Source organism: Hevea brasiliensis, chromosome 1 (assembly GCF_030052815.1).
Source record: "Hevea brasiliensis isolate MT/VB/25A 57/8 chromosome 1, ASM3005281v1, whole genome shotgun sequence".
NCBI lineage: Eukaryota > Viridiplantae > Streptophyta > Magnoliopsida > Malpighiales > Euphorbiaceae > Hevea > Hevea brasiliensis.
The window spans coordinates 65,402,976-65,416,869 of NC_079493.1; positions in this window are offsets into that span (position 1 = coordinate 65,402,976).

A 13,894-nucleotide genomic window follows, 5' to 3' on the forward strand; every position below is an offset into this window, starting at 1 on the left:
GTATCCATGCTCAGGAGATACCGCTCAGATCCTTCACATGTCATCTCTAGAGAAGAAATTGAAATACGGCCGGATTTGACATATGAAGAAGAACCTCTACGGATCCTAGCTCAGGAAGTGAAAGAGTTGAGGAACAAACAGATTCCATTGGTGAAAGTGCTTTGGAGGCACCACAACACCGAGGAAGCAACTTGGGAAAGTGAAGAGACGATGAGCTAACAGTTCCCTCAACTGTTTGCATCAGGTAAATTTCGAGGACGAAATTTAAATTAGAGGGGAAGAGTTGTAACACCCTCCCGGTAACCACTCCGTACATTCTACTGTTTCGGTGACCGGTGTCGGTCCGGACAGCTAGAACGTCCGGAAAAATAATTAAACTTAAGTGAGGGACCAAAATTTACTCAAATATTAATAAGAAACACTTAGTAAAAATTTTAGAAATAAAATACAACCAAGTTAAACGAGCCGGTGCCCAAGCGAGGGTAACTGAGAGGAAGTTGCGGTTCTATAACGAGGAGCCCTAGACCGGGAAAAATTGTAAAATAATTTTTGGGACTCAGAGAAGGGTCATTGAGGTTCCCATGGAATTAGAATGCCAAGAAAATACCTAGAAAAATTTTCAATCAGTGCACCAATTTTGACCGTTAAGCCAAACGGAGGGCATTTTGGTCATTTCGCCTTCCGAGGTGATTTTTGGCCGACTTGTCCAGTTGAGTAAATAATTAATATGACATAAAATATGAAGAAATATTGCTAGAAATTAAATTGAAAATGAGTAGTGGAGGAAAGGAAAGAAAAATGCAACAAATGCCAATTTATGACATCAAAGTGATGTCATTCAAGATTACCAACCAATCACCATTAAGCTCCCATTTGACCAAACTAATAAAAGACATAAAAGAAGACCAAATTAAGACATAAATTGCAGCAGCCATCCTCTCCCAAAAAGCCAGCCGAAACCTAGCCATGGCCAAGCTTTTTCAAGCTTTAGATTTTCCTCACTTCCACCCTATTTCTCTAACCTCTCTTCATTAAAACCTTACCCCATATCTTAAACAAGCTCTTGGCAGCCAACAAGAGGAAGGAAATTGAGGTTTAGAGGCTTGGAAAAATCTGCCCAAACAAGGTTAGTGCACATAAATACTCAAATCACCTTTATTCCATGTTAAAGCCTTTAAGTGAGCAAGAATTGGTAACTTAAGTGAATGGAATTTATACTTATGCATGCCTTCAATTTCGGCAGCCCTAAGGGAGGAAGAATAAAGGAGTGTTTTGATGGTTTTAATGGACTTAACATGAATTGGAGATTATGTTTAAGCTATATATTTACATAGATGTTGAACTAGAGTGTTAAATTGAGGTTTATGGATAAATTGATTTGAACCTTAGGGTTTGGAAAGGTGAAAGTGTGAATTGGCTTAGGAAATTGTTAGGGCACATTGTAATGGTCAATTAGTTACCATTTTAGATGTGTTGACCATAAATGGGACTGAAAAATACTATGGCAAGGTGAGGTTGCAGGCTGCCCTATGGACAGCAGCATAGGGACTGAAATTTCAGTCCCTTTGCACAGCCATAACTTGGGCTGTGTTAGTCCAATTGGTGTTTGGCCAATTGGACATTAAACTAGGCTTATAATGGCACATTTTTTCTGAAGAAACCATGCCCAAAAGACCAAAGCAAAAGGGTCAAAACTCAGCCACAATCCGGATACCCTGCACTGAATTCTGCAGAATTTGCCAAATGAACAGTAACTGTTCATTTGGCCATAACTCACTGTAGATTTGGTCAATTGGCCTGAACTTTTTACAGCAACAAGTTAAGACATAGACAAACAACTTTCATGAAGGAACCTACCCCAAATTATGGCCAGAACCCATTTAACCAAGTGACTCAAGTTACTGTTCATGCACTATAGATATGGTAAATTTCTGCAGAATGCATATCCGGACAGCTTAGGTTTTTGAGCCATATCTGGAGCTACAAAACTCCAAATGGAGTGATTCAAAAGAGGAAATTCAACTAGACAAAATAAGGAACAACTTTCATGTTTTACATTTCTTCAAATTCCAAGAGTAACAATGTCCAATGGAACAGTAAAGTTGACTCACCAAAACTGAAATTTTCTGCTTGTGTGGGTTAAACTTTGAAATGGTATTAACACTTAATGCCAACAAGTTTTAAACACCAAATGTGGTATGTTGGGAGTGCCAAAGGCAATGTACACATTTTTATTCCAAAAGTCAACATTTTTTTTACCAATGATGAATAGTGACACCAAAAAAAGTTGAAATTCACAAATTGACAAATTTAAGAGTTTCAAATGCCCTAGTATACCTAACAAGATTGGTTTGGATAGTTTGGCATGCCAATAGGGTTCAGTTAGCAGTACTGAACATGGCAAAAATGCCATTCTGTGATTTCATGGCTTTTAGCCATTCTGACTTTGTATTGAGACTTGGCCTTGTGCCTGATATTATTTACAGCTTGTTAGCTGCTTGCATTACACCGGGAGATACATATGTGACCGATGGTGTGACGGCCCGAGGTACTAGGTACCCAGTGCCAGTTTACCCGTTATCCAGTCCAGTCGCCTAGTGTAGGTTACTTGGGCAACCAAATGAATGAAATGAACCAAGTTACTGAATTAATGTATATATAACCATACCAAACAAATGAATCATACACATTCACTATATATTTGTTTTCTTGCTATTTTCTTTTATTTTATTATTGCACCACTAAGCATTATTGCTTAGCGCGTTGCTTTTGCCACGCGTAGGTACTGGAGATCCTGATCGTGAGCCCAGTAGACCTCAGACTGGGTGAGTCCATCCGGCAGTTCTGCTCAGTGTCCGTGTCACCTCGTCACCTACAGTGCATTGGTAGGACACTAGATGTCATTTTGTCATTTTGTAATTAACTTTTTATTTTCTCATATGTATTTGGAATTTATGTAATGTATTTTGAGGTTCATGTAAATAATAAAGATTTATGGTCATGTATGGTATTAAATTGAGCATTTAATAGTTGTTTATATATGAGAACCCTGAGAAAGGGATATTTTGAGAAATGAAAAGGTTGTTGAGACCTGAAATTGACAAATTATTGAGATATTGATATTGAGTTTTATTGATGATATTGGAGTTGAGAATGAATGAAATAGTATATTGGAAGTGTTTTTAACAGGTTCCGAAGAACTGTTTTCTCCATTTTTAGCCGGTACTCCGCCGGATTTTCTTTAAAATTTTCGGAACCTTAAATGAATGATACTTTTGATAAATAGTTAAAATAAATCATATTTCATAAATTAACTTCAAAAGCATGACACAAATTAAGTAAGGTATATTAGAGTGTGCCAGTACACCGTGTGGCATTACTTACTCGGGTATACTGTACACGGGTAAGGGGTGTCACATAGAATGTCTGGAAAAATATTTTGACTAAAGTGAGGAGTCATAATTAACTCAAATAATAATAAGAAAAATTTAGAAAAAATTTTAGAAATAAAATACAACCAAGTTAAATGAGCCGGTGCCCTAGCGATGGGTAACCTAGTGGGAAGTTGCGGTCCTCGCAGCTAGAAGCCCTAAACCAGGGAGAAAACTCATAAAATGATTTTAGAGACTCCAGGGAAGAGTCATTGAGGTTTCTATGGCATTAGAATGCCAAGAAAAGGCTTAGAAAGTTTTTTCAATCGGTACAGACAATTTTGGCTCAATAAGCCAAACGGAAGGCATTTTGGTCATTTCGTCTTCAGAGATGATTTTTGGCCGACTTTAGGAATAAGGAGGATGATCCCATGACAGCTAAAAACTAGTTGGACAAAACAATCAGAGTGCTAAAATAGCTTCATTGCACCCCCGAGCAGAACCTGGAGGGTGCTGTGTCCCTACTTCAAGATGATGCATATCAGTGGTGGGACACAGTAACCAGTGAGGTGCAACCGAATCAAATCACCTGGGATTACTTCCTTACAGAGTTCAGAAAGAAGTATGTTAGTAAAGTATACTTAGAAGAGAGAAGAAGAGAATTTATCAGTCTGAGACAGAGGCAACTATCAGTGGTAGAGTATGAGCGAGAATTCGTCAAACTGAGCCGGTATGGGAGGGAGATAGTCCCTACAGAGGCAGAGAGGTGCAGAAGGTTCGAAGAAGGGCTCAATGACAATATCAAAGTCATGATAACAACATTGGAGATGAGAGTAGAAAGAGTCTGAGTAAATGCTACATCGATGCTACATCGAAAGTAGAAAGAGTCTGAGTAAATGAGCAAAATAGAAGGGAAAGACAGCAGAAGAGGGGTCCAGGTTAGTCCAGTATATTTTCTGCTCCCAGTAAGAAGAGTAAGGGTCCTCCTGCTCAGGGTTCAGGACAACCACAAGGTTAGGGTTAGTCCTAGGGGCCCAGACCACAGTTTACACCTAGGAGAGGCCAGTCCATACCATCAGTGGGCAGCTCTCCAGGGACAGTGTTCAGGGACCAGCAAAGATCTTCTGCTCGTCTGCATCGCCGTAAGTGGCATAAGGCGGATCACAGTGACTGGTGCATGCTTACAGTGTGGATCTATATAACATCAGATCAAAAATTGTCCGAAGAGGACTACTACAGCTGCTCCAACACAAGCAAACAAACCTGCTCCTGCACCACAAAGGGGTAGGAAGCCCAGTAAATCTGAGACAGCTGGTCCATCACTGAGGCCTGCATCTAAGTCAAGTGAGAGGCCAGAGGCCAGAGTACCTGCCAGAGCCTATGCCATCAGAGCTTAGGAGGAGCAAGATGCCTCGGATGTCATCAGGGGTACATTCTTCCTCTACAACACATCTGTGCATGCATTGGAGGATCCAGGATCCACTCATTCATACATCTGCATCAAACTACCCGTAGAGAGGGGAGTTTCAGTAGAGGAGAGTGATCAAGACATTCTGGTCACTAATCCACTAGGCCACAGTGTGGTAGTGAATAAGGTGTATAAAGGTTGCCCGTTGAGGATTCAAGGGTATGAATTCTCGACAGACCTAATTGAATTGCCCTTCCACGAGTTTGACGTGATTTTGGGAATAGACTGGTTATCACGTCATCAGGCAATAGTTGATTGCAAATTGAAGAGGATTTCTCTGAAAACTTCTGAGGTAATGAGATTACTGTTGTGGGTAAAAGGACAGATTTCCTGTCCAATGTTATCTCAGCCACAATTGTAAGAAGACTAATGTGACAAGGCTGTGAAGCTTACCTAGCACACGTGGTTGATACTAGGTAGGCTAAGCCGAACATGTGTGATATAACCATAGTAAGAGACTTCCCAGATGTATTTCCTGAAGAATTGCCTGGTTTACCACCAGAAAGGGAAGTCGAGTTTGCTATTGAGGTAATGTTAGGTACAGTACCAATTTCTATTGGTCCTTATAGGATGGCACCCACTGAATTGAGAGAGTTGAAAATTCAGTTACAAGAGTTGCTTGATAAGGGGTTCATACGCCCTAGTGTGTCACCATGGGGAGCTCCGGTGCTGTTTGTGAAGAAGAAGGATGGAACCTTGAGATTGTGTATTGATTACCCGCAGTTGAACAAAGTAACTGTGAAAAATAAATATCTGTTGCCCAGAATTGATAATCTGTTTGATCAATTGAAGGGAGCCGGTGTATTTTCAAAAATTGATATCAGATCAGGGTATCATCAGTTAAGGATAAAGGATGCAGATGTGTCAAAAACTGCATTCAGAACCTGGTATGGGCATTATGAATTTCTGGTGATGTCGTTTGGGTTAACTAATGCACCAGCAGCATTTATAGACCTTATGAACCATATCTGTAACACCCTCCCGGTAACTACTCTGTACATCCTACTGTTACGGTGACCGGTGTCGGTCCGGACAGCTAGAATGTCTGGAAAAATATTTAAATTAAAGTTAGGAACCATAATTAACTCAAATATTAATAAGAAAAATTTAGTAAAAATTTTAGGAATAAAATACAACCGAGTTAAACGAGCCGGTGCCCAAGTGATGGGTAACTAGAGGGAAGTTGCGGTTCTCGCAACGAGGAGCCCTAGAGCCGGGAGAAAAATTATAAAATAATTTTTGGGACTCCAGAGAAGGGTTATTGAGGTTCCCATGGCATTAGAATGCCAAGAAAATACCTAGAAAAATTTTTCAATCGGTATAGACAATTTTGACCCGTTAAGCCAAACGGAGGGCATTTTGGTCATTTCACCTTCAGAGGTGATTTTTGGCCGACTTGTCCAGTTGAGTAAATAATTAATATGACATAAAATATGAATAAACATTACTAGAAATTAAATTGAAATTGAGTAGTGGAGGAAAGAAAAGAAATTGAGGAAAAAGGGCTATTTATGACATCATGGTGATGTCATTTATAATTACCAACCAATCACAATTAAGCCCTTATTTGACTAACTAATAAAGAGACAAATTGAAGACTAAATTCATCAAAGATCCAGCAGCCATCTCCTTCCCCAAAACCAGCCAAAAACGTAGAGAGAGAAAAGAGAGGGTTTCCACCATAGTTCAAGCTTCCAAGCTTTGAAACCTTGCTTATCTTGCACCAAAAACCCTAGATCCCTTCAATAAAAATTACCCCCACACCTTGTTGGAGTGTTTGGAAGCCAAGAAAAGCCAAGAAAGTGAAGGAATTGCTTGGGAAAAATCTGCCCTAATCAAGGTTAGTGCATTAGATACTTAAAACTCCTTTTTTTCATGATTTGCAACTTGAATTGAGTAAGAATTGTAACTAAAATGAACAAGAATTTTGTGTACACATACTATGAATTTTTGGCATCCCTTGTGAAGGAATTATTTTGATTGTTTTGATGTACTTAAAGTGGGCTATAGATCAAGTTTAAACCATGTGTGTATGTGATTATTGAAGGAGCTAATAATTAAGGTGTTGTGAAAACCTATAATGGAACTAGGGTTTTGAAGAGTGAAAAATTGGCTTGGCTTGGGAAATTGTTAGAGCACATTTTAATGGTCAATTAGTGACCATTTTTGGTAAGTTGACCATAATTAAAACTGAAAAATAGTATGGTAAAGTGAAGGTGAAATCTGCCCTAGGACAGCAGCAATGGACTGAGATTTCAGTCCAATTACACAGCTATAACATTGGCTGTGTTGGTCCAATTGGTGTTTGGCCAATTGGACATGAAACTAGGCTTATAATGGCACATTTTTACTGAAGAAACCATGCCCAAAAGACCAAAGCAAGAGGACCAAAACTTGGCCCCAATCCAGACACCCTGCAACTGATTCTGCAGAATTGACCAAATGAACAGTAACTGTTCATTTCGCCATAACTCACTGTAGATATGGTTAATTGACCTGAAATTTTTACAGCAACAAGTTAAGACATAGACAAAAAACTTTCATGAAGAAACCTACCCCAAATTATGGCCAGAACCTAACCTAAATGGCAGTGGCATTCACTGTTCATGTTACTATAGATATGGTAATTTCTGCAGATTGGCAATCCGGCCAGCTTGGGTTTTTGAGCCATATCTAGAGCTACAAAACTCCAAATGGAGTGATTCAAAAAATGAAATTCAACTAGACAAAATAAGGAACAACTTTCATGTTTTACATTTCTTCAAATTTCCACAGTAACAATGTCCAATGGAACAGTGATTTTGACTCACCAAAACTGAAAATTCTGCTTGTGTTGGTTTACACTTTGAAATGGTATTAACACTTAATGCCAACAAGTTTTAAACACAAAATGTGGTATGTTGGGAGTGCCAAAGTCAATGTACATATTTTCTATCCAAAAGTCAACATTTTTGTTGACCAATGAGGTGAATAGTAACACCAAAACATGAAATTCACAAATTGAAGAATTTAAAAGTTTCAAATGCCCTAGTATACCTAACAAGATTGGTTTGGATAGTTTGGCATGCCAATAGGGTCCAGATTAGCGATCGCACATGGCAATATGCCATTCCGTGATTTCATGGCTTTTAGCCATTCTGACTTTGTATTGAGACTTGGCCTTGTGCCTGATATTATTTACAGCTTGTTAGCTGTTCTGTTGCACACCGGGAGATGCATATGTGACCGATGGTGTGACGGCCCGAGGTGCTAGGTACCCAGTGCCAGTTTACCCGTTATCCAGTCCAGTCGTCTAGTGTAGGTTACTTGGGGCAACCAAATGAATAAAAGTGAAGAACGTTAACGAAATAATGGATATACCAATACCAAACAAAGAAAGCATACACATTCATTTTCTTGCTATTTTCTTCTATTATATTATTGCACCACTAAGCATTATTACTTAGCGCGTTGCTTTTGCCACGCGTAGGTACTGGAGACCCCGATCGTGAGCCCAGTAGACCACAGACTGGGTGAGTCCATCCGGCAGTTCTGCTTAGTGTCCATGTCACCTCAACTTCTGCTGTGCATTGGTAGAACACTAGGTGTCATTTTGACATTTTGTAACTTAATTTTGATTTTCTTCATATGTAATTAAACTTGTGTAATGTATATTGATGTATATGTAAATTATGAAAATTGTATTTGTTAATGGAAAAGTAAATGTTTACTTGTGATTTATATGTGAACATCACATGTGAATGATGAATGAGAATAGAAATTGAAATGTTGAAATCTTGATATTGAGTTTTGTGTTGATATTGGAGTTGAGAATGAATGAATTTGTTTATTGGAAGTGTTTTTAACAGGTTCCGAAGAACTGTTTTCTCCATTTTTAGCCGGTATTCTGCTGGATTTTCTATAAAATTTTCGGAACCTCAAATAAATTATGAATTCAATAAATGACTTAAATGAATTATATTTTACAAGTTATATTCAAAATTACGATGAAAATTAATTAAGGTATATTAGAGTGTGCCAGTACACCGTGTGGCATTACTTACTCGGGTATACAGTACACGGGTAAGCGGTGTCACAGTATCTTTCATCCATATTTAGATCGGTTTGTAGTGGTCTTTATTGATGATATTCTAGTGTATTCCAAGACCAGGGAAGAACATGATGAACATTTGAGAATTGTTCTACAAACCCTGCGAGAAAAGAAGCTGTATGCTAAGTTGTCCAAGTGTGACTTCTGGATAAGTGAAATCTCTTTCCTTGGACACATAGTATCAGCTGAGGGGATTTGAGTGGATCCCAAAAAGATAGAAGCAGTGATGGAATGGAAGCCTCCCAGAAATACAACTGAGGTCAGAAGTTTCTTGGGGCTAGCTGGTTATTACAGAAGATTTGTGAAGGGGTTCTCTCTTATAGCTGCTTCAATGACTAAGTTGTTACACAAGAATGTGAAATTTGGCTGGAATGATAAGTGCCAAGCCAGTTTTGAGAGGCTGAAGGCTATGTTGACAGAAGTACCAGTGTTAACACACCCAGTGTCAAGAAAAGACTTTGTGATCTACAGTGATGCCTCACATAATGGGTTAGGGTGTGTATTGATGCAAGAGGGGAAAGTGGTTGCCTATACTTCCAAGTAGTTAAGGCCACATGAACAAAACTACCCTACTCATGACTTGGAGTTAGCAGCAATTATCTTCGCACTGAAGATATGGAGGCATTATTTATATGGTGAAAAATGCTACATATATACAGACCACAAAAGTCTAAAATATTTGCCAACCCAGAAGGAGCTCAATCTTAGACAGAGGCGATGGATTGAGTTCCTAAAGGACTATGATTGTGTGATAGATTACCATCCTAGGAAGGCAAATTTAGTTGCTGATGCCTTGAGCAGAAAGTCCATCACAGCTTTAAGATTACTAAATGCCCGTCTATCCTTAGCTTAAGATGGAGCTATTTTGGCTGAGTTACAAGTGAGGCCATACCTGCTACAGCAGATACAAGAGGGGCAGAAGGCAGATGAAAAATTAATGGTTATTGTGGGTAAAATTCCAGAGGGAAAGGAAACTGATTATGAGGTGAAAAGCAGATGGGTGTCTGTACTACAGAGGAAGAGTGTGTGTACCAGATGATGGGGAACTGAAGACAAGTATTCTGAAACAAGCACACACTAGTGTTTATGCTATGCACCCGGGAAGCACAAAAATGTATAATGATTTGAAGCCTCATTATTGGTGGCCTTGTATGAAGAAGGATATAGCTGACTATGTGGCTAAGTGTTTGACATGTCAGCAAGTTAAAGTAGAACATCAAGTTCCATCAGGATTGCTACAGCCTATAAGCATAGCTGAATGGAAATGGGACCGGGTCACTATGGATTTTGTTAGTGGTCTACCTCTCACCCAGAAGAAGCATGATGCAGTATGGGTGATAGTGGATAGATTGACGAAGTCAGCACATTTTCTGCCAGTTAGGACTGACTACTCACTGGAGAAGCTGGCAGAATTATATATCAGTGAGATTGTTAGACTGCATGGAATCCCACTTTCCATCATATCTGATCAAGACCCAAGGTTTACATCGAGATTCTAGAAAAAGTTGCAAGAAGCCTTGGGCACACAACTCCGCTTTAGATGGCTTTTCATCCTCAGACGAATGGACGGTCGGAACGACTAATCCAGGTAAACCTAAAAACTAATTGAATTTTCACAATTAATAAATTAAAATGATACTAATAATGTGAATTATGTGATAAATCCTGGAGGATATGCTGAGGAGTTGTGTCATTGAGTTTGAGGAGAGTTGGGATAGATACCTCTCACTGGCAGAATTTGCATTTAACAATAGCTACCAAGCTAGCGTTCAAATGGCCCCATATGAAGCACTGTATGGGAGGAAGTGTAGAACCCCTGTATGTTGAACTGAATTGGGCGAATATAAGTTGGTGGGACTAGACATGGTGAAACAGAATGAGGAGAAAGTGAAAATAATCAAAACAAATTTGAAGGTTGCCTCGGATAGACAGAAATTGTAACACCCCTATGTTCGGTAGTGCGTTCTACTGTTCCAGTGACCAGTGTTGTCCGGACAGCTAGGATGCCTAGAACTACACTTCGTTATGAGTGAGAAGACATAAAATAATGAAATACAATAGAAGAAAACACAAGAAAAACAAAGGAAAAATAATAGCAAAGAAATGTAACCAAGTTAAACGAGCCGAGAACCCTAGCGATGGGTGACCGCACCTGGAAGTCACGGCGTGGACCGTTGACTAACCCTGGACTGCGGGGAACCCTGAAAAATATTTTTAGGACATAAAGAGACATCAATTGAAGTATAATATCATTAGAAATATTAAATGAAAATTAAATAATTAGTACAAAGAAAAGTGAGAAATCGAAAAACGGACAAAACCCGGTGTTACCGAAAAATCGGGAATACAACCCGAACAGGGGCATTGTGGTCATTTGACATCTCGAGTTGTCTTTTGACCTAAATGTCCATTAAAAATAAATAATATTACACTTGGAAAATATAATGAAAAATTAATTTAGGGGTACCTAATGTAAATAGTAAAAATGGAGGGTAAATTGACTAATTAACACATTTAAACATATAATATAGTTTATAATTGGTGAGTGGAGCACTAAGGATTATAATAACCATTAAATGGGCAGATTTCTCCACTAACTAACTCATTTTCTTCAAGCTTCCAACAATGGCCGATTGTCACTCCCAATTCTCCATGGAAAATTTTCCATGCAAAGCTTAATTCTCTCCCATTTTCAACATAAAACCATAAATTCTCTTCATTAAACTTGGTCCATGCCTCTTGGGCAGATTATAGGGAAAAAAAAGGAAGAAATTTGGTGAAGATTTAACAAGTCCCAACAATAGGTAAGTTGGAGTTTTTGATTATTGCTTTGTTAAAGTTTGTAAGGATATTATGGGTGTTTGATTTATGGAGAAATTTTTGAGTTTTGATGTTGAATGGGAATGTGCACTTTTGGCAGCCATGGAAGCACCTTGAAGGCAGTTTAATTGTGCTTGTAAATGGTGAATTAAATGATTGATTAAATGTATATTGTGTAGGAAATTGTTTGGGTAATGTATACTTAGTATATGTAAATGTAAAATGAGATTTAAAGCTTGGAAAGTAATGGAATGTAAGTGTACCATTGTGGCAGTTTGTTGACTCTTGAAGAATGCTGGAATTCATGCTTGAATTATGGTATATTAATGTTGAATTGTGTTGGATGTTAGGGCAGTTTGAGTGTGTATATGATGATGTGAAGTTGGACATGGAAAAAGTGTTATGGTTAGGTGATTAAATTGTTGTAAATTTGGTTTGAAAATTCTGCACTTGTTGGTGCACATTGAATGTAATTGTAAGCTGCCAAAATGACCTATAATATGTTGTAAATTATGTTTAGGTTGTGGTACAACCAGAATTGGTTTGAATGTTAAGTTTGGTCAGTGTTAAAAGTGATGCTTGATGTATATGCAAGAATTGCACTAAGGCAGTTTGAGTTTTAGGCCTAGAACTTTAATTGTGTGGCTCCAATTGGTATGAGACCAATTGGAGGTGAAACTAGGCACAAAATGTGCCAACTTTCATGTAGGAAGCATACCAAAATTCTGCTTGCAAGGTAACTTGAAAAATGACCAAATCCGGATTGAGTGCAATTGAGGCTTGAAAATTGACCATTTGGGCAGCAGTTAGTGTTTAGGCCATAACTCACTCAAAACAGGTCCAATTGACCTGAAATTTTGACCATGAATAGTTAAGACCCATATCTACAAGTCTTATGAAGACACTAAAGTCCAGAAATGACTATAAGTAAGTCAAACAGCTTGTACAAGTTCAGGTCCAAAAACTAGCCGAACCTAAAATGACCTAAAGTGACCTAAAATGACCAATTTTGGTGCAATTTGACCAGCAATAGTAAAATGACCATAACTTGGTCTACATAACTCAGAATGACCTGAAATTTTGCCCCGCGTTCCATAAGACATAGATCTACAAGTTTGTAGTTTAGACTAAAACCCGAAAACTGAGGGAAATAGGTCGTCCGGCTAGGTCAAACTAGTATCCTGGAATCCAGCAAATTGCAAGAAAATGCAGTATACACGGAAATGAACTTGGTAACATGTACCAACCCTAAAATACTATCGAATGTGACATATTAATAACATTAAAACCTAATTTACCTAGAATGCATCGAGGGTCGACATATTAGGTTGACTAAGCAAATATTAGAATTCAGTGAATTACTTATCAAGCATTATTGTTAGAGACAATTTAATTTAGTGCTGAAACACTTCAAATTGTGTTTCTCAGTTAGCAAAGACTCAGGAAAAGGGAAGGAAACACTGAGTCAAGACCAGGAGACAGTTATCAGAGGTTTTTGCACAACAGCTATTTCTTTTGAATTATTTTCAATTGAAATAAATTATGAGTTATTTTGACTTGTAAAAATTGTATTATATTTCTTTTATCTCAGTCTTTGAAAAATGACTGTGGATTTGAGTTGAGAACAATATTGTGTAATTTAACAGTTGGAGTTGAGATTGAGAAATATAGTTGAAGTGCTTTTTACAGGTTTTCTGAAGAACTGTTTTATCCAAAATACAGATGGCATTCTGCCAAAATTTTTACAGAAATTTCTAATAGTCCAAATGAGTTAGCTGTTTCACATCAGTTCACAAAGGTTTTTAACACCTGTAAATAGTGCTCACCATTATAAAAAAAGTAAGAAAAGTTTTTAAAATCCCTTGTAGTATATTTAATAGGTTATCAGTAGACGGAGTTGGTAATTCATTAGGTATACTACGGGATCATGTTATGCCTTACAGAGGGGTAGGGTGTGACATGTTTTAGTGGTATCAGAGCTAGTTTTTAAATTTTGTTTTCACCTGTTACTTGAATATTCTTTCTTCATAGTACAACTGCTCAATATCATTGTTTGATACATACAGTACATTACATTATAAATATGCATTAACTGGAGGAAATCTCCTTATGTTATTTGTTCAGGAGATTTAAAATCCTCGCATT